Here is a 23,352-nt window from a genome sequence, read left to right as displayed (position 1 = left end):
GGCCTGTGAGCCGTGGCCGCTGGGCCTGCGCGTCCGGAGCCTGTGCTCCGCAACGGGAGAGGCCACAACAGTGAGAGGCCCGCGTACCGCAAAAAAAAAAAAATTTAAAAAAAAAAGAATCCACCTGCCAATGCAGGGGACATAGGTTCGAGCCCTGGTCTGGGAAGATCCCACATGCCATGGAGCAACTAAGCCCATGAGCCACAACTACTGAGCCCACGTGCCACGACTACTGAAGCCTGCGCACATAGAGCCCATGCTGCACAACAAGAGAAGCCACCGCAATGAGAAGCCTGCGCACTGCAACGAAGAGTAGCCCCTGCTCTCCGCAGCTAGAGAAAGCCCGCACACAGCAATGAAGACCCAATGCAGCCAAAAATAAATAAATTAAATAAATTTATCAAATAAATACATGTTTAAAAAATTGAAATCATACAAAGTATCTTCTTCTATCGTAATAGAATAAAGCTAGAGTCAATAATATAAGGAATACTACAAAATTCACAAATATGTGTAAGTTAATCAACACACTCTTAAACAACGAACAGGGTCAAAGAAGAAATCACAAGGAAAACTAGAAAATAGTTGAGACAAAAGAAAACAAAAACACAAAACACCAAAAACTTATGAGATACAGGGAAGGCTGTATGTACTCAGAGGAAAATTTACAGCTGTAAATGCCTTCATTAAAAAAGAACAAACATCTCAAATCAATAACCTAACTTTATACCTGAAGGAACTAGAATGGCAAAAAAAAAGATGAACAAACTAAGCCCAAGCCCAGCAGAAGGAAGGTAATAATAACAATTAGGGAAGAAATAAATAAAACAGAGAATAAATAAACACAGAATCAATGAAACCAAACGTTCATTCTTTGAAATGACCAACAAAATTGACAAAACCTTAGCTAGAATGACTAGGAAACAGAGATAAGATGCAAATAACTAGAATCAGATGAAAGCAGGGAAATTATTACTGATCACACAGAAATAAAAATCAAATCCAACAATATTTTAAAAGAATAATACAACCAAGTGGAGTCAATCCCAGGAATGAAGAGATGATTTAACATGCTAAAATCAGTCAACGTATTAGCCGACTTAAAAAAAAAAAAAAAAAAGGAAAAGAAAAACTGTATGATCATCTCAATAGATATAGAAAAAGTAGACAAAATTCGACATGCTTTCCTGATAAAAACTCTCAGCAAACTAGTTATAAAGGTAACTTCCTTAGTATGATAAAGTGCATCTACCAAAAACCTACAGGTAACATCATACTAAAAAGCTGAAAGACTGAAGGTTTCCCCCCTAAAATCAGGAAAAAAGAGATGTACAGTCTCACCACTTCTACTCAAAATTGTACTGGAGGTTCTATCCTAGCCAGTACCATCAGGCACCTCTCAGCATATACAAAAATTAATTCAAAATGCACTGTAGGCCTAAATGTAAAATCTAAGACTATAAAACTTCTAGGAGAAAACATAAGCTCTTTGTGAGCTTTGCGTTAGTCAAAATTTCCTAGTTCCAAAACCTAAAGCACAATGGATAAAAGAAAAAAAGTTGGGGGCTTCCCTCGTGGCGCAGTGGTTGAGAGTCCACCTGCCAATTCAGGGCACACAGGTTTGTGCCCCGGTCCAGGAAGATCCCACGTGCCACGGAGTGGCTAGGCCCGTGAGCCATGGCCACTGAGCCTGTGCGTCCAGAGCCTGTGCTCTGCAACGGGAGAGGCCACAACAGTGAGAGGCCCGCGTACCACCAAAAAAACCCCCAAAAAAGTTGATAAATTAGATTCCATCAAAATTTAAAACTTCTGCTCTTCAGAAGACACCAATAAGAGGAGGAAAAAACAAGCTACAACAGAAGAGACAAATTCTCAGCTTCATGGAGCCTACATCTTAGTGGAGGAGTAAGACAGTAACCAAACACACTGTGTCAGGTAGTGATAAGTGGTATAGGTAAAACAAATAAGGTGAAGAGATAAAGAATGACAATCATAATATTGTAGGAAAACCTTGGAAGGTATCTATAAGGAAATAATATTTGTTCAGAAACCTCAGTAAGGTGAGGGGATGATGGATAAAATAAAACAAACAATAAATCAACTTACTATTAGGCTGGCATTACAAGTCATGTTAATCTGTTTTGCACATTATGGTTTATATGTATATGAGTGATACAAAAACATTTAAAATATTTTACTCCCTTAGGAATATTGTCTCTTCAATCTTGTTTGTATACTCAACTTGTCCCTTTTCATGGCTAACAGAGGAATATAAACAAAACAAAATTGTATTTTCATATTATGTTTCCATTAAAATGTTTTCTATCACTCTTTGGGAGGAAAAGCGGAGGAGATAAGCTACAGTGTGAGGGAAAATATTTGCAAATCACATGTCCGATAAAAGAACATGTATCCAGAACATATACAGACCTCTCAAAACACAAGACAAAGAATCCAATTATTAAAATATGGGCTGGGCTTCCCTGGTGGCGCAGTGGTTGAGAGTCCGCCTGCCGATGCGGGAGACGCGGGTTCGTGCCCCGGTCCGGGAGGATCCCACATGCCGCGGAGCGGCTAAGCCCGTGAGCCATGGCCGCTAGGCCTGCGCGTTCGGGGCCTGTGCTCCGCAGCGGGAGAGGCCACAACAGTGAGAGGCCCGCATACCGCAAAAAAAAAAAAAATAAAAAATAAAAAATAAAAATAAATAAATAAATAAATAAAATAAAATAAAATATGGGCAAAGTGTTTGAATAGACACTTCATCAAAAAAGATATATAGGGGCTTCCCTGGTGGCGCAGTGGTTGAGAGTCCGCCTGCCTATGCAGGGGACGCGGGTTCGTACCCCCGGCCCGGGAGGATCCCACGTGCCGCGGAGCGGCTGGGCCCGTGAGCCATGGCCGCTGAGCCTGCGCGTCCGGAGCCTGTGCTCCGCAACGGGAGAGGCCACGACAGTGAGAGGCCCGTGTACTGCAAAAAAAAAAAAAAAAAAAAAAGATATATAGATGGCAAATAAACACACGAAATGATACTCAACATCATTTATCAGCAGGGAAATGCAAATTACAACCATAATGAGATTCTACTACATGCCTATTAGAATGTTTAAAATTAAAAACTCTGACCAGGGACTTCCCTGGCGGTCCACTGGCTAGGACTTTGCACTTCCACTGCAGGGTGCAGGGGGCACGGGTTCAATCCTGGTCGGAGAACTAAGATCCCGTGTGCTGTGAAGTGCAGCCAAAAAGAAAAAAAAAAAAAAACACAAAAGACTGACCATGCCAAATTTGATGAGGATAAAGAGCAACTAGAACTCCAATACACTGCTGATGAGAATATAAAAATGGTACAAGCACTTTGGAAAACAATTTCCCATTTCGGTTTTGTTTTGTTTTTTTTACGCGCTGCTGGTCTTGCAGGATCTGTTTCCTGACCAGGGATTCAACCAGACCCATGAAGTTAAAGCCCGGAATCCTAACCATTAGGCCACCAGGGAACTCCCACCATTTCTTTAGAAGTTAAACGTATGTCCCAATCTTTCTACTCCCAAGTAATTGTCCAAGAGAAATGAAAGCATATATTCATATAAAGACTTGCACATGAATATTCAGAGCAGCTTTGTTTGTCATAGTCAGAAACTGAAAACAACCCAAATGTCTATGAACAGGTGAATGGATACATGTTGTGTTATATCCATACAATGGAATATGATTATGCAATAAAAAGGAATGAACTATTGATATACAACATGAATAAATCTCAAAATTATGCTGAGTGAAAGACAAAAAAATGAGTGAACCCTACATGATTTTGTTTACATAAAATTCTAGAAAATGCCAACTAAGCTACCGTGACAGAAAGCAGATCAGCGGTTGCCTAGAGTGGAGGCGTGAGGTGGGGAGGGACCCAAGGAAACTTTTGGGTGTGATATGTTCATTACCTCAATTATGGTGACTGTTTCATGGTTATATACATATGTCAAACTTACTGTACCTTCTAAATATATACAGTTTGTTGTATGTATTTATACCTCGATAAAAACTGTTTTTTTAAAGTCAGACTTTTCTTTCCCTCTTTCCTTACAAATTAGAGGTAGTAATTACACTAACAAAAGATTTCCCCCATATATTTTAACTTCTTTTTGTATTACTTTCTTCAAATTATTTGTAGGAAAAATTCAAAGCACTTTCTTGGATCATTCATGGACTAAACAGAATACATTTTATTTTAAAAATTCAAGTTACAGAGTCTCAGCAAAGATAACACAAGATTTTATTCAACTAAAAATGTAAACATAAATGATTAAATAACCATATTATCACTAATATGAAATAAAATTTGCCATGAAGTCTATATAGTTATGTGAAGGTACAGGGGTGAGATTTTCTTAAATCATCATCTTCAAAAAGTTCCTTATTTGACAGTTTTCCTATGATCTTATCTAACACATGTTAGCATTACTATGACAGACTTTTGGACTCTATTCACAGAGTCAGTCCATCTAATGCTTTAACTATTCTTCACAGTGACAGTAAAATTATAGACGTTGATTATCATCTGGCAAAAAAAAAAAAATGTTCCAATAAGCAGGTAAACACTTTGTCACCTGTTTAGTGTCAAGCTTAAGAGTAGTTTTTTCAGTAAGGTACAGCAGTGACTAATGCTGAATAAAAAGCTCAAATTTTAATTCCTTCCAAGCAACAGTGGTACAGTTTATATTGAAACAGTCCTTTGTTTCAATATAAAATATCCAACCTGCAAAGTAGTTGTATCTGAAGAGTAACAACTGAAATGAACTCTCAGGCATTTAAAATATTTTAGTTTCACACTTTAAAAATATTTCTTAGGCAAAACATACATAGTTCCCTTCACCACTAACATCATCCTCCCCCAAAGAAAGGGAAACCAGCTGCCCCAAAAAGCTTCAGGCAACTTCTGAAAACAGGAAGCAAAGAGTAACTGAAACTGCAGAGTAGGCCTGGTGAGCAATCTGCAGCCTGGTTAGCAAGGCCATTTTAATGTCTCTTTCAGGTCATGTCAGTAGCTCACTTAGAAAGAAGCAGCACTTAAACACAGTATGTAGCACAGGTGCAAAGTGTTTTATACACATGGCAGTGTGAACCAAATATTCATCTTTCACTGGGATTAGTGTGTCACTATAGATAAAAGGGTAATGATAACAGTTAAGTAAATATGAACACTCGGTGTTTTACTAAACTTCACTGGAATTTTTCTTGTTTTTGAAATATAAAACTAGGAATTTATAAGTTTTATAATCAACCACTGTCATTCTAAGAACAATGAACACTGCTCTGAGACTTGAGTGGAAAGGACAATTTTGAATGGCTTTTTTGAATTTTCTCACCAGCCTGAAATTTATTTTATTTTCATAAACACAACTTTACTTGCATATGACGCATATTAAACTAGTTTACTTTATGGGAAAAGAAAAGTTAAAGCTATATTGTCCATCTGTATGCCTGGTATCATACTAACATTTTACACATGGCCCCTGATAATCCTAATCCTTGACAGATGAGCAAGTAAAACCAAGAAAATAAAGAGGTAAATTAGATGGTTATATCATTATGTTGCCATCAAGGGTCCCCTCTGTAACAAGACCACAAATCAATTTACTTACAAATATATTCCCTGGAAAACAAGTGAAGTCAGATCCAAATTTAGATTAATTTGTCTAACAATACTGCTGAAAACCTAAATCACAGTATCTGTAGTTAATAGGGTCACCCCTAACTCAAAGAACAGCACTGTGAAATAAAATTTAGCTTTGAAAGTATTCTTGTAACCTTTGTTCCTTCTAATATACATGAAAGAAAAAAAGCACATAAAATATTTTAAGATGAAGGATATTAATTTTTCCCAAAAAGTAAGACTCCTAAAAGTGTGTTACGTATAAATTGTGTTAAATGTTTCATTAACTCCTATTTTTTAGTTATGAGGAACAGTTTTTTGTTCATTTTTCATTTCATTATTTTCATTCAGAGTTCTTCATATCATTTGCCCCAAGTTATACTATACATTTGTATAAAAGACCAACATTCATAGTTTACACACCAAGTGATACAGATACAAATTCCAACTAATAAAATCGCACTTATCTATCCACACATATCACTTGCTATCCTCTCACCCCATTTTGTTTTTCTTTTTTGAACATTTACACTTCCAGACATAATGTATTTGACAGTTTGGTACTATCAAGTCCTTTTCTCTAAAATGTAAGTTTCATGAGGGTGAGACTTGTTTTTGTTCCCTGCTGTATCCCCAGTTCCTTGAACTACAGACTTGATATATACAGGCAGAAATAAACTCCTAAACCTCTACACTTGGAGCACTTCGCTTTCCAGAAGCTAAATTCTGTGTAAGCCTGAAAATGCAAGACTATTACACAAGTTCTTTTTAATGCTCTAAATGAATCTTCATGAAATCGTACTCTTGGTTCAGAAACGAGTAAGATTCTTAGCTTGATTAATGTAGTATTTTGCTAACATTTCGACACCAGGCCTTGGAACAAAAGGTTCCTTGTTCTCTGATAGAAAATAAACAAAGCTGAGAAGAGATCTTGTCAAATAAGAAATGTAGTACCTGTTGCCTGGACAATTTGTTTTTCCTCTTCAAGCAACAACATGCTCCAATCTCTAGTTTGAAACTGTTAACTAGAAAATGTAAATTTATTGCATAGGTTCCTAAAGTTCCAAAAATATACAAAAAAGACTTGAATTTTATGTTACCCTGAACACTTTACTGCTGCTACTCCTAGAATTCCATTACCTCTGCCATATCACACAGAATGCAATATTTGTTCTACATCTGCATATGAAGGTTGCTTCCAACTGAATGTTTTGAGTAATACCAGACCTTCAACAATAACATGGTTGTTGACAAAAAGGAACAAGAGAATATGTAAAGAAAACATTTTAAATGATTGGGCTTGAGAATATGTAGTACAGATGCCCAGTGGATGCCTGAAACTGTGGATAGTACAGAACACTATATAAACTATATTTTTCCCTTTACATATATACATACACATGATAAAGTTTAATTTACAAATTAGGCACATAAGAGGCACATTAACAACCATAACTAATAATAAAACAATTCCAACAATATGCCATAACAAAAGTTATATGAATGCGGTCTCTCTCTCTCGAAATAGCTTACGCTACTGTACTCATCCTTCTTGTGATGATGTGAGATGATAAAATGCCTACGTAATGAGATGCAGTAAGGTGAATGGCACAGGCACTGTGATACAGTGTTAGGCTACTATTGACCTGACGATATGTCACAAGGAGGATCATCAGCTTTGGGTGATCCTGGATTACTGAGTCATGAGGATGTCAGTGATTGTGGATCCCAGGCAGGATGGTGCACGACTTCATCACACTACTCAGAACGGCACACAGTCTAAAACTTATGAATTGTTTATTTCTGGAATTTTCCATTTAATATTTTCAGACTATGGTTGACTGCAGGTAACTGAAACTGTGGAAAGTGAAACTGCAGATAAGGGGGGACCACAATATAATTTTTATTTCTTCAAAACATTGCTATAATTAACTAAGTATAATTAAACTATAATTTCAAAAGCATAAAGGTAACAGAGCTGAAAAGTTTTTACATTCAGCTAATATATAACACTTTGCACCTTTAGTAATCATTCCTGAATATTCTTTTAAAAGGCAGATAAAAAAATTCTGCTTTATTTCAAAAAGAACTCATTCTCTAACCAATGAGCTCCTGGCTGATCATTCAATTTTGTTTTAGCTGTTATCTTTCCTCTTTCAAAATAATAAAGAGATAAAAATCAGAAAGGCAGAAATAATCACCATGGTATTTCTACTTTTTTGTATATATACACTCATATTTATGGTGTACTTCACTCATTTGGTAAAAATTCAGAGACACGCATAAGTTCAATGCCTTAGTAACGCTAACATAATAATGGCTAACATTTATTGAGTGCTCACTTTTTTTCATGTATTATTCTAAGTTCTATACATATTTTATCTAATTAACTTCTCACAATAACCATATGAATTAGAATTATTATTATCTTCATTGTACAAAGAAGAAAACGGCATAGAGAAGTTAAATAATTTGACCAGGGTCACAGAATTATACTTGTAGTGAAGAGTGCAGATTCTGGAGCCATTCTGTCCGGGTTCAAAACCTGGCTTCAACACTAACTGAGCTCTATGTTTGAGCAAATTATACAATCACTTCTGTTTCTTCAACTCCAAAATGGTCAGAGTTGGAACAAGGATTTAATCCATTAATAAGCGCAAGGTGCTAAGAACAGTGGCTGACACAGTGTGTAATAAATTATTATTTATAATACTAGAGCCCACAGTGCTTAATACTTGCTGCCTCTACACAATGTAGGGGCCTCTGCTCAATGTAGTACCTTATGTTTGGAGGAATGTTATAATAGGTTTCTACTTTCAGAGTCAAAACTTCAGAGTGTCAATTATGTGGCAAAGGCTATACAATTTCACACATTTTTTTCATGTCAATTTAAGTATCCTAAATCTAATCTTAATCTACTATCTGTAGGTTTCTTTTGTTCCCGAAAGCTTAGCTCCACATAGGATTATTTCATCAAACCTACTGCAAAAGTCAATAATCCAAGGTTAAAAATATGGCATTTACTGATTTCAGATTTGTGAAAGATCCTGATGTTTCATCTTGGTCTTATTTACAGCATACCATGCTTAAATTCTTACAAATATATCTTAAAATTTTTACAATTTTCACACAGAATGTTTCAGCTGTTTCAACCTCTACACCTTTAGCATGGTCAGATAACTCAAAATTTTCACAATTTAGTGCATAACAAAAGCCATCCAGTCTTTATGAATTTACAGAGTAATTTTATGACAAACACAATGGTAGAAAAAGAATGTGTAACACAAATGCTACTTGAACACCACATTAAAGGTAGACTAAGCAGAAAAAACAAACAGCATTTATAAGCCTAAATATAAAAAAAAGCAAAACCATACAACTTTTAGAAGAAAACAGAGACGAAGAGCCCTATGACATCAAGTAGGGAAGTTTTTCTTGGATAAAATACAACACAAACCATAGAGGAAAAGATAGACAAATCTGACTATGTTAAAATTTAAAGCTTCTTCCTGCCAAAAACATTCAGTCTGAATTTAAACATCTAAGGAAATGATCAGACAAATCCAAATTGAAGGACATTGTACAAAACAACTGACCTGGACTCTCCAAATATATCAATATTATGAAAACAAACAAAAGTCTGGGGACCTGTTGTTGATTAAAAGTAACTAAAGGGACATGGCAACTAAATGCAACTCATGACCCGGGACCGGGGTGGGGTTGGAGATTTAAGTATAAAGGTCATTATTCGGACAATTGAGAAATTTTTAATATGCACTGTATATTAGATAATAATGTTGCATTCATATTAAATGTGATAATTATACTGTAGTTTTGTAGGACATCCTTGTTTTTAGGATATTCAAGTATATCTTTTAAGAGATTAAGTGCCATGATGTCTGCAAATTACTTTTAAATGGCTTAGGAAAAAAATGTATATATGAAATAAAAAGTAAATATGGCAAAATGTTAACAGTTGGTGAATCCAGGTGAAAGGTATGTGTATTCATTGAACTATCACTGCACTTTTCTGTAGGACTGAAAATTTTCAAATAAAAAGTTGGAATAAAAATGTAAAACTTATGCACAACAAAAAGTAAAGAGCAACCACTGAGAAGATTTTTGCAACATCGTAACTGAGAGAGGATTAGTATAAAGTAGAGATAAAGAGAGCTGCAAACTAATGATGGAAAAGAAAATGAACCAACAGAAAAAGAATGAAGCAATTTATATTAAAGAAAACCTTACAATAAATGGATTCAAATGGAATAAATCCTTACAATAAATGGAAAAGCAAATTAAAATGAAATTTAATTTGATTTTAAAATTTAAGAGTCTAGCAATATCAATGTTTGTAAGGATATGGTAAAAAAGGAACTCTCACAACCTGCTGATGGGTGTTTTGTGTTTAGTATTTTGGAAAATAATTCAGCTTTATTTAATAAAGGTGAAGATCCTCATACCCTACCACCTAAGAATTCCCTAGGCTTAGAATTCTCTCTCACACATGTAAACAAGATGACACATCCAAGAATGTTTATTACAGCACTGTTACTAATAGCAAAAAAGGCAGAACCCCCTAAATATTCATAAACTGGCTTATTCATATAATGCAATATAATAGAGAAATTAAAATGAATGAAATAAAGATATATCTACCAACATGGATATGTAGCAAAAACAATGTTAAATAACATCACTAATTATTAGGGAAATGCAAGTTAAAACCACAAAGAGATACCACCTCTCACCTGACAGGAAGGCTACTATCAAAAGAACAAGAAATAACAAGTGTTGGTGAGGATGTGGAAAGAAGGGAACCCTCATACACTGTTGGTAGGAAAGTAAACTGGTGCAGCCACTATGGAAGATAGTATGGACATTCCTCAAAAAATTAATATGATCCAGCTATCCCACTTTTGGATATTTATCCAAAGAATACGAAAACACTAATCTGAAAAAAGATACATGCACCCCTATGTTCATCCCGGCATTATTTACAATAGCCAGGACTGGTAACAACCTAGTGCCCATCAGTGGATGAAAAGATGTGGGGTATATATACATACACACACAATGGAATACTACTCGGCCATAAAAAGATGAAATCTTGCCATTTGCAACTACATTGATGGACCTTAAGGATATCATGCTAAGTGAAATAAGTCAGATGGAGAAAGACAAATACAACATGATTTCACTCATGTGGAATATAAAAAACTAATAAACAAACAAACAAACAATAAACAAACCAAACCAAACAAAACCATAGAACAGAGTAGTAGTGAGCCACAGGGGGAGTGGGAGAGGGAGGGCAAAATGGGTAAAGGGGAGCAACTGTATGGTGATGGACGGACACTACATTTTTGGTGGTGAGCAAAGGGTATACAGAAGTAGAAATAAAACACTGTACTTGTAAAACTTATATAATGTTATAAATCAATGTTACATCAATAAAATAAATTTTAAAAAAGAATAGCCCCAACATTGGGACAGACTTGGAAACACAGGCTGGGCAACAAGTTAAACACTGTCCACCCTCCAAAAAAAAAATCTTCATATGAGCTTCTTTCATCAGTGCTTTATCATAAAATCATATCTTCAAAAAAAATAAAAACAATGTTGAATAAAAAACCAAGTTGCAGAATAATGTGCATAATACATTAAACAAAAGTATATGCACTTTCAGGGATATATACATATTAGTAAAAGTATACAAACATAATGGGAATGATAATTACTGAATTCATGACAGGGAAAGAGAGGGTAATAGGATCAGCAAGGATTCATACAGGCCTCAACTGTATCTGCAATTTTATCCCTTTGAAAAATATAGTAAATTGAAAAGAGAGACTACACAATTAGAAAATGGGTAAAAAAACCAAAATAAATATGATGGTCTATAATTAAGATGATCATTTCATTATTTCCTGTATTTTGAAATATTTCATATTTTTGAATAGATTTAAATTAAAACATTAAAGAAACCACATTAAATTGAACCAAGGAGCATTAAAAAACATATACTCCACTGGACATTGGAAACAGAAATACTAATACAGCAGTCACTCTATATCCGTCGGGGTTGGTGCCAGGACACCCCCCAATCACAGATACCAAAATTCCGGGATGCTCAAGCTCCTTACATAAAATGGAGCACTACAGTCGCCCTTCTGTTTTTCTCCCCTGCTCTGCATCCAGATACGATGGGCCTACTGTACCCAACAAATTTACTGAGATGTATATAAATATATATGTATATATATATATATATATATATATATATACACACACACACACGTGTATTTTTAGCCATTAAACTTCAGGCACCAGATTTCAGTCTTCTCTTTCCAAGGAGATCCTGACACAGCAGGCTTTTTCATCTCACACTCCTGATAACGCTTCCCAACCAAAAGAAACACACAAAAGGTAGGAACAAATAGTTCAACACTCTCCAAAGCAATTTAATCCTTTGGAGTATGTATTCCACCTAAAAGGGCGGCTATTTTGCTGCTCTGCTGGCAATTTTGCTATTTGGTGGGGGGTGGGGTGGGGGTGGGAGTTGCTGCTAAAGTTGTTTTCCACAGAAAGGAAAAAAAAAACAGCCACTGCAAACCTTGGTAACCAATCATAGAACACAAATTTCAAATGGTAAGAAGTCATATAAGATTTACTGTGTGGCTTCCCTCGTGGCGCAGTGGTTAACAATCCGCCTACCAATGCAGGGGACACGGGTTCGAGCCCTGGTCTGGGAAGATCCCACATGCCACAGAGCAACTAAGCCCGTGAGCCGCAACTACTGAGCCTGCGCTCTAGAGCCGGCAAGCCACAACTACTGAGCCCATGCACCGCAACTACTGAAGCCCACGCACCTAGAGCCAGTGCTCCTCAAAAAGAGAAGCCACCGCAATGAGAAGCCCATGAACCGCAACAAAGAGTAGCCCCCGCTCGCCACAACTAGAGAAAGCCCGGTCGGCGTGCAGCAACAAAGACCCAATGCAGCCAAAAATAAAATAATTTTTTTTAAATGCTTTAAATAATTATTATTATTTTTTGCGGTACGCGGGCCTCTCACTGTTGTGGCCTCTCCCGTTGCGGAGCGCAGGCTCAGCAGCCATGGCTCACGGGCCCAGCCGCTCGGCGGCATGTGGGATCTTCCCGGACCGGGGCACGAACCCATGTCCCCTGCATCAGCAGGCAGACTCTCCACCACTGCGCCACCAGGGAAACCCTAAAAAATTATTTTTAAAAATGTATTAACTGTGTCAAATAACAAGGACCTTAGCACTGCATAACAATTTGCTATGAATTTCCTTAAAGCAAATAATTTTTCAGGTCTGAACTTAAAAAACGAAACAAACACCAGCTACTCATAAATAAGAGCTGTCTTACTTCATTAATTCTGTTCTATCTGCAAGAAACCCATGTAGCCTATCTTGGAAACAGTTTACTGGAATTTCTCTCTCCAGGTTTTTTTTGGTTTTGTTTTTTTAAATTTATTTATTTTGGGGGGGCTGTGTTGGGTTTTCGTTGCTGTGCACTGGCTTTCTCTAGTTGTGGCAAGGTGCGCAGGCTTCTCACTGCGGAGGCTTCTCTTGTTGTGGAGCAGGCTTCAGTAGTTGTGGCTCGCAGGCTCTAGAGTGCGGGCTCAGTAGTTGTGGCTCACGGGTTCTAGAGTGCAGGCTCAGTAGTTGTGGTGCACGGGCTTAGTTGCTCTGCGGCATGTGGGATCTTCGCGGACCAGGGATCAAACACGTGTCCCCTGCACTGGCAGGCGGGTTCTTAACCACTGCGCCACAAGGGAAGTCCTCCCTCTCCAGTTTTATCTCATAGTATTGACCTACCAAGCCATTTGCTTTAGTGAGAACAATCTATTCAGTAAACCCTCAATATTTCCACTTTTGCATCCTCTTCCTACTCTCAAGTGTCACCTTCTCTATGATGTTTTCCCTGATCCCACCAACCTACAGCAATCTCTTCACTTTGAATGAAAGAAAACAGTACTGCATGTTACAGAGCCTCCACAAATGAAAAGTAGATGAATTCTCTAGAAACTGAGTGAAGCTCTCTATAGTTAAGTTCTCCAAGGTGCATGGATGTTAAGTGGCAAAGCCAGGTCTCAAACCCAGACTCCAAAACCCAGGCCCTTAAACATATGTGATGCTGCCTCCTGGCTCACGTGCCTTTGCATTGATGACCTTTACTGCTGACATGTAATTTAACATATGCCTTGTGATATTTAACATTTTGTGTTCCGAGATGTCTAAGCAGCTCAGAATATTACATTCACTCAACAAAAATTTACTGAAAGGCTGTATGCCAGGCATGGTTGACTACTGTTACTGTTACAGTAACAGTACATTTATTAAAAAATAAATTAATTAAATAAAATCTAAAGTCTGGGTTGATGAGAGTAATGCAGCACTTATACCGAAATGTAGTGGCTTACACTGCAATAGAAATGCATTTCAAAAATAAAGTCTGTGTGCGCTAGCATCAGCCCAGCATGCAGAGTTCTACTTTTAATTACAAGCTGTGTCTTCTTGAACTTAACCTCTTCAGGCCTGGATGTCTTCATCTGGATAAATTCTAACCAGTGTTGAAGAGTGTCGAGGTAAATATCTAAAAAGACCTCAATAACATTAAGTTTCCACGGTAAATAGCACTGTTCCACATTACAGTTACCAGAGTTTGCATCCGCTGCCTTAAGAGGCAAAATGAACAGTATATACGCATTATGAAACAAGTTCAATCAAGAGGAACCTGTCGGCACCCGAACACGCACACACACACAACCCTATAATGGTGACTAGTCATTGCAAAGCACTGCACTTAACAATGCATCCTCAAAATAACGGCCCAAAGTCAGGAAAACACTACGTCTGACATCCAACTCTACCTACTGCTTTTATTTTTATTTTTTTATTTTTTCCTACTGCCTTTAAAAGCTAAGCCCTACCGAAGAAAAAGCCCCCAAACGTCATGCTTACAACTAATGGTTTAGGCCTCGGATTTGCATCTCACTCTCGGCTCTCGAGGGCTTCAGCGTACCCCCAGGAAAAGGAAAGGAATAGACTGCCACCGGACAGTTGGCCCCTGACTTGGGAGCCATTGGGAAACACTAGCACGTTTCTTTGCGGCGGCCTGCAATTCGGTGTAAGCTTTCCAGGAAGTGCTGCAAACGACGAAACTGGCATGTGGGCTTTCAGTTGGCAATTTCTGGTGGTTCTTGCTACAACGCTGTCAACCTTGCATCCTAACACAGCGACTGGCTAGTTCCTCGGGGTTGACCGGGAACGCGCAAGGGGTGGGGAAGTCCATTAACAGGGCGGAAAAGCAGGCTTCGAGTGCGGACGGGAGGAGGCCAGGCGTCGGCCGTAAAATATAAGCACAACTGAATAAAGAGGCGTCCGTCTGAGGCGGGATGGGGGCTGCCACCAGCGTGAGGGAAAAGCAGGGCACCGGGCCGGAAAGCGGCGAGGCGAAGGGCCGCGCTCCGAGGGTAGGGCGGCTCCCAGAGAGCCCAAGGCCAGGAAACAATGGCGCGAGAGTGACGCGGAGCAGGGGGCGTCGCCGCGGTGCGGAGCAAGGGGCTGCTCCGAGGCGGGGGCGACCTGGGGCTGGAGGCGTGTGGGGTCCGCGAGCTCTCCCGCGGGCGCCCGGACGAGCGGGGCCTGAGGGGCGTAGCGGCCGAGTAGGGCCGGGGCGGGGGCAGGCGGGGGGCCCAGGCCCAGGTCGCGCGCTCTGCCGCGCACCCTCCCTCGCTCCCTCGCTCCCTCGCCCGCCCTCTCCTTCCCCTCCCGCCCGCCGGTCCCGCCGCACTCACCGGCCCCACCGCACAGCAGCAAACCCAGAGCGCAACTGCCGCAGCCGCCCGGGCGTGCGCCCTCCCATCTCCCGCCGCCCCGGCACCGCCCCCGGCTCGCGCCCGGCCAGGGACCAGCGCGCTGTTCCGTCCCCCAGCTCCGCCGCAGAACCCGGCCTTCGCGACGCTCCCTGGCCGCGCTGCGGGAGTGGAACCGCGAGGCGGGCTGCGTCCCGGTCCCTTGCGTGGGTCTGGGGATCTTCAAACAACAGAACATTGCCCACTGCTGAGCTGTGGGGTGACGCACGCTGACAACCCTTCCGTGTCCTTTAGGTCTCCATCCCTGGGCCTTCTGCAGGGCCCTGGACTACCTCACTTACACCCCGACGCTTTCTCTTAGGGGGGTGGGGGCATCCGTTTTCCCAGCCACAGTATCTTCCAGTCGAACGGACCTCAAAAACCCTCTGGTCCAGACTCCCATACCACGCCTGAATCCCAATGATGACTGAAAGTACCGGCTTTGGAGTTTGTCAGAAAGGGTTGGAACCCCAGTTCCACAACTCGCCAACTGTGTCACTTTGGGCGATACACCTGACTTCATCATACCTAGTTCCCTCATCTTCAATATAGGGGTGGAAAACAACAGTACCTACATCATGGGGTGGTGACAGGATGAAATAAGATAACAGAGGTAAGATCCTCGGCACAGTCCTGGCACATGGCACTAAAGAAATGTTCATTATTATATCAACTCCCACCCACCCACCACCAACTTGCATCTGAAAAAAGACTCCTCAACGACAGAAAGCCACTATTTCCAGAGCAATGCATTCCTTAGTCTCGGTAGCTCTGACCAGCCAGAAGGTGTTTCTTAAGCGTCCACTCTCTGGCCCAAGTCCTATCCCTTGGAGCCTCAGAGAACCAACAGGTCTAATCTCTCTCCCACCTTCCACTTTTCAGATACTTGAAGACTTCTGCCCAAAGTCTTCTCTCTTCCAGACCAGTATCTCCCATTCCTTCCATTGTTTCTCCTTTGTCCTCGTTTTGAGGGTCTTTGTCCTCATTCTTCTCACGCACCTACTCGGTTTGATTGTGGCTATTTTAGAGTACGTTGCCCAAGACTGAACCAAATGTTTGTGGTACCATCAGAGCAGAGCAGGACTGTAGCTTCCTCCTTGTACTGCCTTGCATTCAAGCAATAAAGTTCTTGGTAGCTGCACTACTGACTCATTGAACTTATAGTCAGCTAAAACCTCCAAGACATTTTATTAAGTGCTCTGCTGGAGCATTTCTACCCTGTCGTGTTTTTGAGCCAACTTCAGGTCAGCTGAGGACAGGGCTTGGGGCTCTCACCTACTAGATTTTTCAGGATATGTGGGGAGAAGAAATAGGAGTTGGAAGGTAGTCTGACACTACCTTTAAACCAAGGGCACGTGTAAGAAGGCCAGAGTTTGTGTCTAAAGACCATAGCACTAAGCAAATAGAAAAAATATATATATGCAATGTGATCTCATCTGAGCAAAAACTGTGCGTGCACACACACACACAACACTTGAAAGAAATACGTAATTAAGTATGTTCATAGTGGTTTCCTTTCAACGATAAGACTTGGGGTGGTTTCTTTTGTTCTTTATACTTTTTCATAAACTTCCCAGATTTTCTACATTGTTTATATTACTTTTATAATCAAGAACTTTGTTTCCAAAAGAAAAAAAACAAAAAAAATTTTTTTTAATCAGAGAGATGAAATAACTTGAAAAAAATGGGAAACAAAGTTAAGAGATAACAGACTAGGAGAAAGCATTTGTAATATATAAAACAAAGGATTTGTATGTGGAACATATAAAGGTCTCAACAAATCAATAAGAAAAAAATTCACTAGAAAAATGGGCAAATGGAAATAGGCAGTTCACAGAAAAAAGAATATAAATTGCCAATAAGAATACAAAAAGATGCCCAACCTCAGTAGTAACCAGGGAAATGGAAATTAAAACAGAAACTGGCAACAATTTTCAAGCTTCATGATATCAAAAGAATGTCAATTGTCACAGCCATTTAGAGGGCAATTGGACAACATCTATTAAATCTGTGTCTCAGCAATGCCACTTCTAGTTATCTACCATAACTCCATATTATGGAGGTATGTACAAGTATAATTACTATGATACTGCTAATAAAGAAAATTTGGAATCAGCCATAATGCCCAGCAATAGGGGAATGGCTAAATAAAATGTAGAATACTTATATAATGGAATGCTGTAGAGAATTTTAAATAAATGACCCTGATCTATATATGTTAATATAGATCTATCTCAAAAGCATATTGTTGAATGAAAATAGAAAATTGCACCATGAGATTGATTGATATTTTTTAAAAAACTCTCCCCAAAATGCATACCTTTAGTTTAATCATGAAAAATCATCAGACAAGCCCAAATTGAGGAACATTCTACACAATACCTGACCTGGACTCTTCAAAAGTGTTAAGGTCATGAAAACCAAGGAAAGACTGAGAATTATTACAGATTGAAGGAGACGAAGGAGACAACACAACTAAACACAACGTGGGATCCTGGATTGGATCCTGAAAAAGAAAAGGGACATTAGTGGGAAAACTGGTGACGTTCTAATAAAGTCTATAGTTTATTTAATAGTATTGTTCCAATGTTAACTTCTTCGTTTTGATGACTGAACTGGAGTTATGTAAGCTGGTAGCACTAGGACAGGCTGAGTGAAGGGTACACTGAAACTTTCTGTACTATCTTTGTAACTCTTCTGTAAATCTTAAATTATTTCAAAATAAAAAGTTAATATAAAACACAGAAATACCATTATTTCTTATCCTCCCTGCTATAGACAATATTTGTGTCCCGTCTAATTTCATATGCTGAAACCTTATCCCCAATGTGATGGTATCTGAAGGTGGGCCTTTGGGAGGTAATTAGGTCGTGAGGGCAGAGCTCTCATAAATGGAATTAGTGTCCTTATAAAATAGATCCCAGAGAGCTGCCCACTCCCTTCTGCCCTGTGAAGACACAGCAAGAAGACAGCTGTCTCTGAACCAGGAAGTGGGCCTTCACCAAACACTGAATCTTCTGATACCTTGCTTTGGGGCTTCCCAGACTCTAGTACTGTGAGAAATAAATTTCTATTATTTATAGACCACCCAATCTCTGGCATCCTGTTATAGCAGCCTGAACTAAGACAATTACATATTAAGTTTGTAAAAGATTTTCAAAACAGATTGTAAGGCTACCTGCCAAACTCTTTTATCAGAGGTTATCTTTAAGACAGGGATAAAGGACCAAGATTGTGGATAATGTTCAAAGGGGTATTAGCTTTAGTTTTAATGTTTTAGAAGATAAATGTACTCATGCATTGCTTTTTTAAAAAAAAATTATTTGTTTTGGTGGCATTGGGTCTTTGTTGCTGCGCGCGGGCTTTCTCTAGTTGCAGCGGGTGGGGGCTACTCTTCATTGAGGTACGTGGGCTTCTCATTGAGGTGGCTTCTCTTGTTGCGAAGCATGGGCTCTAGGCACACAGGCTTCAGTAGTTGTGGCGTGCGGGCTCAGTGGTTGTAGTGCACAGGCTTAGTTGCTCCACGGCATGTGGGATCTTCCCAGACCAGGGCTCGAACCCGTGTCCCCTACACTGGCAGGCAGATTCTTAACCACTGCACCACCAGGGAAGTCCCATGCATTGCTTTTTAAATCAAATTAATTTTACAAATGCAAAAGGACAAGATACCTGGTCTCATGACTTTCAGGAGTAAGACAAGCCATGCCAACTATGAAACAACCTTCTAACAGAGGGTTGGGGAGCCTGAGGAAGCAATGAAGAGCCTTAAGTGGCTTGCTTGGTGTCTCTGACTTGACATTGGCGGAAGGGCCCAGGCAATACTTGACAAGAAAGGCCATCCCACTGTGGCCTTGGATGGCTTCTCACCAAACTTCCTGCCCAAGCACCCACATGGCTACCCTACCCCTCTGATTAACACAATTTCCCCCTAGAATACCATAAACCCTGAGTCACCCAGAATGTGAGCTACGTTTACAGGTCACTTATCAGTTTTCTGCTTCTTGGCAGAATCCCTAAGAGAAACGCAAGCATTGCTCAATACCCTGGCCTATGGTCTAGAAACAGCCTGCCCCCAGATCTTTCTCCCAGGAAGTATTCAGTCATAGATCCAATCAGCCACCTTGGAAGTCTCCTCTATTTTTCATCCATCTTTCTCTAACAGCATAGGGTCAGCACTTACTGTGATAATGCATTATTCAAGGAGACAATCAGAAAACATTTAGTCCAGCTAGAAACATCTAGTCCAATTTGAGAGACAGGACATCCATGTAAGACTTAGGAGCACCTACATGTCTTCAAAAATATGCACTGAACTCCTTCCATATGCCTAACACTGATCAATAAAGACGTGAGTTTCTGCCCTCATGTAGGTTTCTGACTGCCTGGAAAGATGGACTTTAAACAAGTAATTATTTTACAACAATTAGTAAGTGCTATGCAGGAAAAGTAAAAGATGCTTTGAGGGAGAACAAAATAGGGGCCTGGCTTTGGGGTAGGGAGAGGGTCAGGAACATCTCAGCTGAGCTCTGAAGGATGAATAGGACTTTTTTACGTAAAAAAAAAGTGAGAGAGGGGCTTACTTGGAAGAGTAGAGAATCCCTGAAAAAGGGACCAGTTGGCACAAAGGCCCTGAAGTAGGGATGAGCCTTGTATTATCTGCAGAATGATCAGAGCCTAGAGGGAAAGGGGGAAAGTGGCAAAAGATGGTCCGTAAGGAGGCAGAACCAGACCTCACAGGGCACTATAAGACCATATAAATCATCTGCAGCCTTATCTTAAGTGCAATGGAGAGTACTTGACAGCATAAAGCAGAGGAGTGGCAGAGATCAGGTCTGCAGTTCAAATTAATGGAATGTAACCAACCGATCAATTGCCTCATATACTCATGAAAATTAATTCATTTGAATCAAGCAAAGATCTCTGAGGTGCCTGTTGGAAACTTCCACTGGGTGTTTACAACATGAGAGAGATAAGATCTGCAACCTCCATCACAATTGTTCTATTTATCAAACATCTACCAGGCAGTAAATACTGGAAATCTAAATTGATCCCCCGGGACTTCCCTGGTGGCACAGTGGTTAAGAATCTGCCTGCCAATGCAGGGAACACGGGTTCGAGCCCTAGACCGGGAAGATCCCACATGCCGCAGAGCAACTAAGCCTGTGGGCCACAACTACTGAGCCTGTGCTCTAGAGCCCGTGAGCCACAACTCCTGAGCCCACGTGCCACAACTACTGAAGCCCGTGCACCTAGAGCCCGTGCTCCGCAACAAGAGAAGCCACCGCAATGGGAAGCCCGCGCACCGCAATGAAGAGTAGCCCCCGCTCACCGCAACTACAGAAAGCCCGCATGCAGCCAAGAAGACCCAACGCAGCCAAAAATAAATAAATAAATAAATTGATTGATTCCCCACCCACATTTTACCCCAGAGTTGCTGAATATCTATTTAGGAAATTAAACACTTGGGTAAAAGATGAAGGCAAGTCATTATAAGCCCCATGCCAGATTAGTGGTCCTGAAAAACTTCAGAGTTTCAGTATAGATGGATTCCTGAGGAGACAGAAGAGTCAGAATCGAATACACAGAGATACTACTTCATACCTACTTTAAGAAAAAAAAAAAGGGAGGTAAGTGTTGGCAAGGATGTAGAGAAACTGGAACCCTCCTGCATTGCTGGTAGGAAAGTAAAATGGTGCAGCCTCTGTGGTGGTTCCTCAAAAAGCTAAACATAGAATTACCATATGACCCAGAAATTCTACATCTGGGTACAGTCCCCAGAACTGAAAACAGGGATTCAAACGGACACTCATATGCCAATGTTCATAGTAGCATCATTCATAGTAGCCAAAAGGTGGAATCAACCCAAATGGCCATCAACACATGAATGGATAAACAAAGTATGGTACATCCATACAATGGACTATTACTCAGTCATACAAATAAATGAAATTCTGGTACTGCTACAACATGGATAAACCTTGAAAACATTATGCCAAGTGAAATAAGCCAGACACAAAAGGACAAATATTATATGATACTACTTTTGTGAAGTATCTAAAATAGGCAAATTCATAGAGACAGAAAGTAGATCAGAGGTTACCAAAGACCGAGGCAGTGGGGAGGAATGGGAAGTTATTGCTTAATGGGCCCAGAATTTCTGTTTGTGGTGATGAAAAAAGTGTTGAAACAGGCAATGGTGATGGTTGCATAACACTGTGAACGTACTCATGCCACTAAGTTGTACACTTAAAAATGGCTAAAATGGCAAATTTTGTGTTATATATATTTTACCACAGTAAAAAAAATTCAAGGGAGGGTGGGCTGGAAGTTTGGGGTTAGCAGATGCAAACAATTACATATAGAATGGATAAACAACAAGGTCCTACTATATAGCACAGGGAACTATATTCAATATCCTAAGATAAACCATAATGGAAAAGAAAAAAAGTAAGTGTTTATTACACAGATAAAAATTTTTTTAATAAAACGGAAAAATATTTCAAAAAAACTGAAAAGAAAAGAAATCAAATACATAAATAGGACCATTTCCTCCATGTTCACTGATTTCCTTCCAAATTGCCACCTTTCAGTTGCTGGTCCCCATGTCCCTCCATAAAAGCTCTTTTTACATTTTGAACTCTATTCATCCTTTCGGCCTTAGCTCAAATGTAGCTCAGAGAGGGCTTCCCAATCTCCCTACTCCAGTATTCTTTCATGTTGCCCATACCTTCCCTTCCCATCCCACAATTGCAATTAAATATTTGTGTGATTATGTCTTTAATATCTGCCTTTTCATTAGGCTGTAAGCTCCAGAGGAGCAGGGACAGTCTTGTCCACTGTGTCTGTCTCATCCCCTGAGAGAGGATACAGCACCTAGCCCAGGGTCTGGCACATTGGGAATTCCGTATATATTTGTACATAAATTAATTAATAACTAAATGAATGTGTGGTAGGATTGTTTTTAATTTTAATGCCTTTTACAATGCTTTGAGTTTGATTAAATTATTTAAAAACCCAAAAAAAGTACATCAGGACTTATATCCCTGCGTTCTACCTTGTGAAGTTGTCAGCAGTCTCTTGGAGCAGGAACCTGAGTGAGACAGTAGTACAATTTGTTTCCAGGTAGATCTGCTACAACACCAACCATTCCAATCTTGGTCTCTAAGTGGTAAGTTGTTGGGCTTACTATGGAACCCCTCTTCACTGTGGGACCAGACCTGCCAGCCCCCTATAGAGCATTTCACGTGTTCAGGTTAAGCAGCATCTATATTAGGACCAAAAAGTAAGGCATACTAATGTCAGAACGAGAAAGAGCGTTCACTCGTCTACCGGGAAAGCCACTTCTTTGGTAAGCCTAGGTAAGTTTAGGCTTTATGCCATTAGTCAATGAAGGCACTTCCTAACTGAATGTCCCCATCTTAGCACTCTGCATCAACCTCAGTAAACAACATTCTGTGCTAAAAGGAAGCTAGACACATATAATTAATTTTGAGACAAGAAATACAAAAAGAAACTGATTTAATGAATTTGTCTTCTGGATGCGGACACCTGTGGGAACTGAAAGGCGTGATAATACAGGAAGAAGCATACAACTCACAACAGCTTTTATATGAACAAATTTTGTCCCACAGATCATTATTCTCTCAGCCCACAATCTAATCTTCTTTCTTTTTACTTTTTTACGTGTTACATATAAAATGCATAAACCAGAGAGTACAAAGCAAACGAGCAACTGTAGACATTAGGAGATTTTTTTGACCGTAAGTAATAGAAAACCCAGTTAAAACAGGCTTAAACAATAAGAAAATCCAGAGGTCTT

The 23,352-nt window shown here is 39.8% G+C and overlaps 1 protein-coding gene across 11 annotated transcripts in view; it reads right to left on the bottom strand.

Moving 5' to 3' along the window:
* Positions 1–23,352, bottom strand: part of NT5C2 (5'-nucleotidase, cytosolic II) — a 151,488-nt gene that overhangs the window by 87,898 nt on the left and 40,238 nt on the right. Inside the window, exon 1 of one of the 11 annotated variants that reach the window (XM_059054113.2) lies at positions 15,477–15,580. The exons of 7 other annotated variants lie outside the window; for them this stretch is intronic. The gene's annotated coding sequence lies outside the window, so the exon portion shown is untranslated. Of the gene's footprint in view, positions 1–15,476; positions 15,581–23,352 lie in introns of those variants that run through there. 3 more of the 11 variants (XM_067024768.1, XM_067024759.1, XM_067024770.1) reach the window with 3 other exon arrangements.

The sequence above is a fragment of the Kogia breviceps genome, chromosome 2 (assembly GCF_026419965.1).
Source record: "Kogia breviceps isolate mKogBre1 chromosome 2, mKogBre1 haplotype 1, whole genome shotgun sequence".
Classification (NCBI taxonomy): Eukaryota; Metazoa; Chordata; class Mammalia; order Artiodactyla; family Physeteridae; genus Kogia; species Kogia breviceps.
This window is presented reverse-complemented; position numbering and strand designations above follow the sequence as displayed.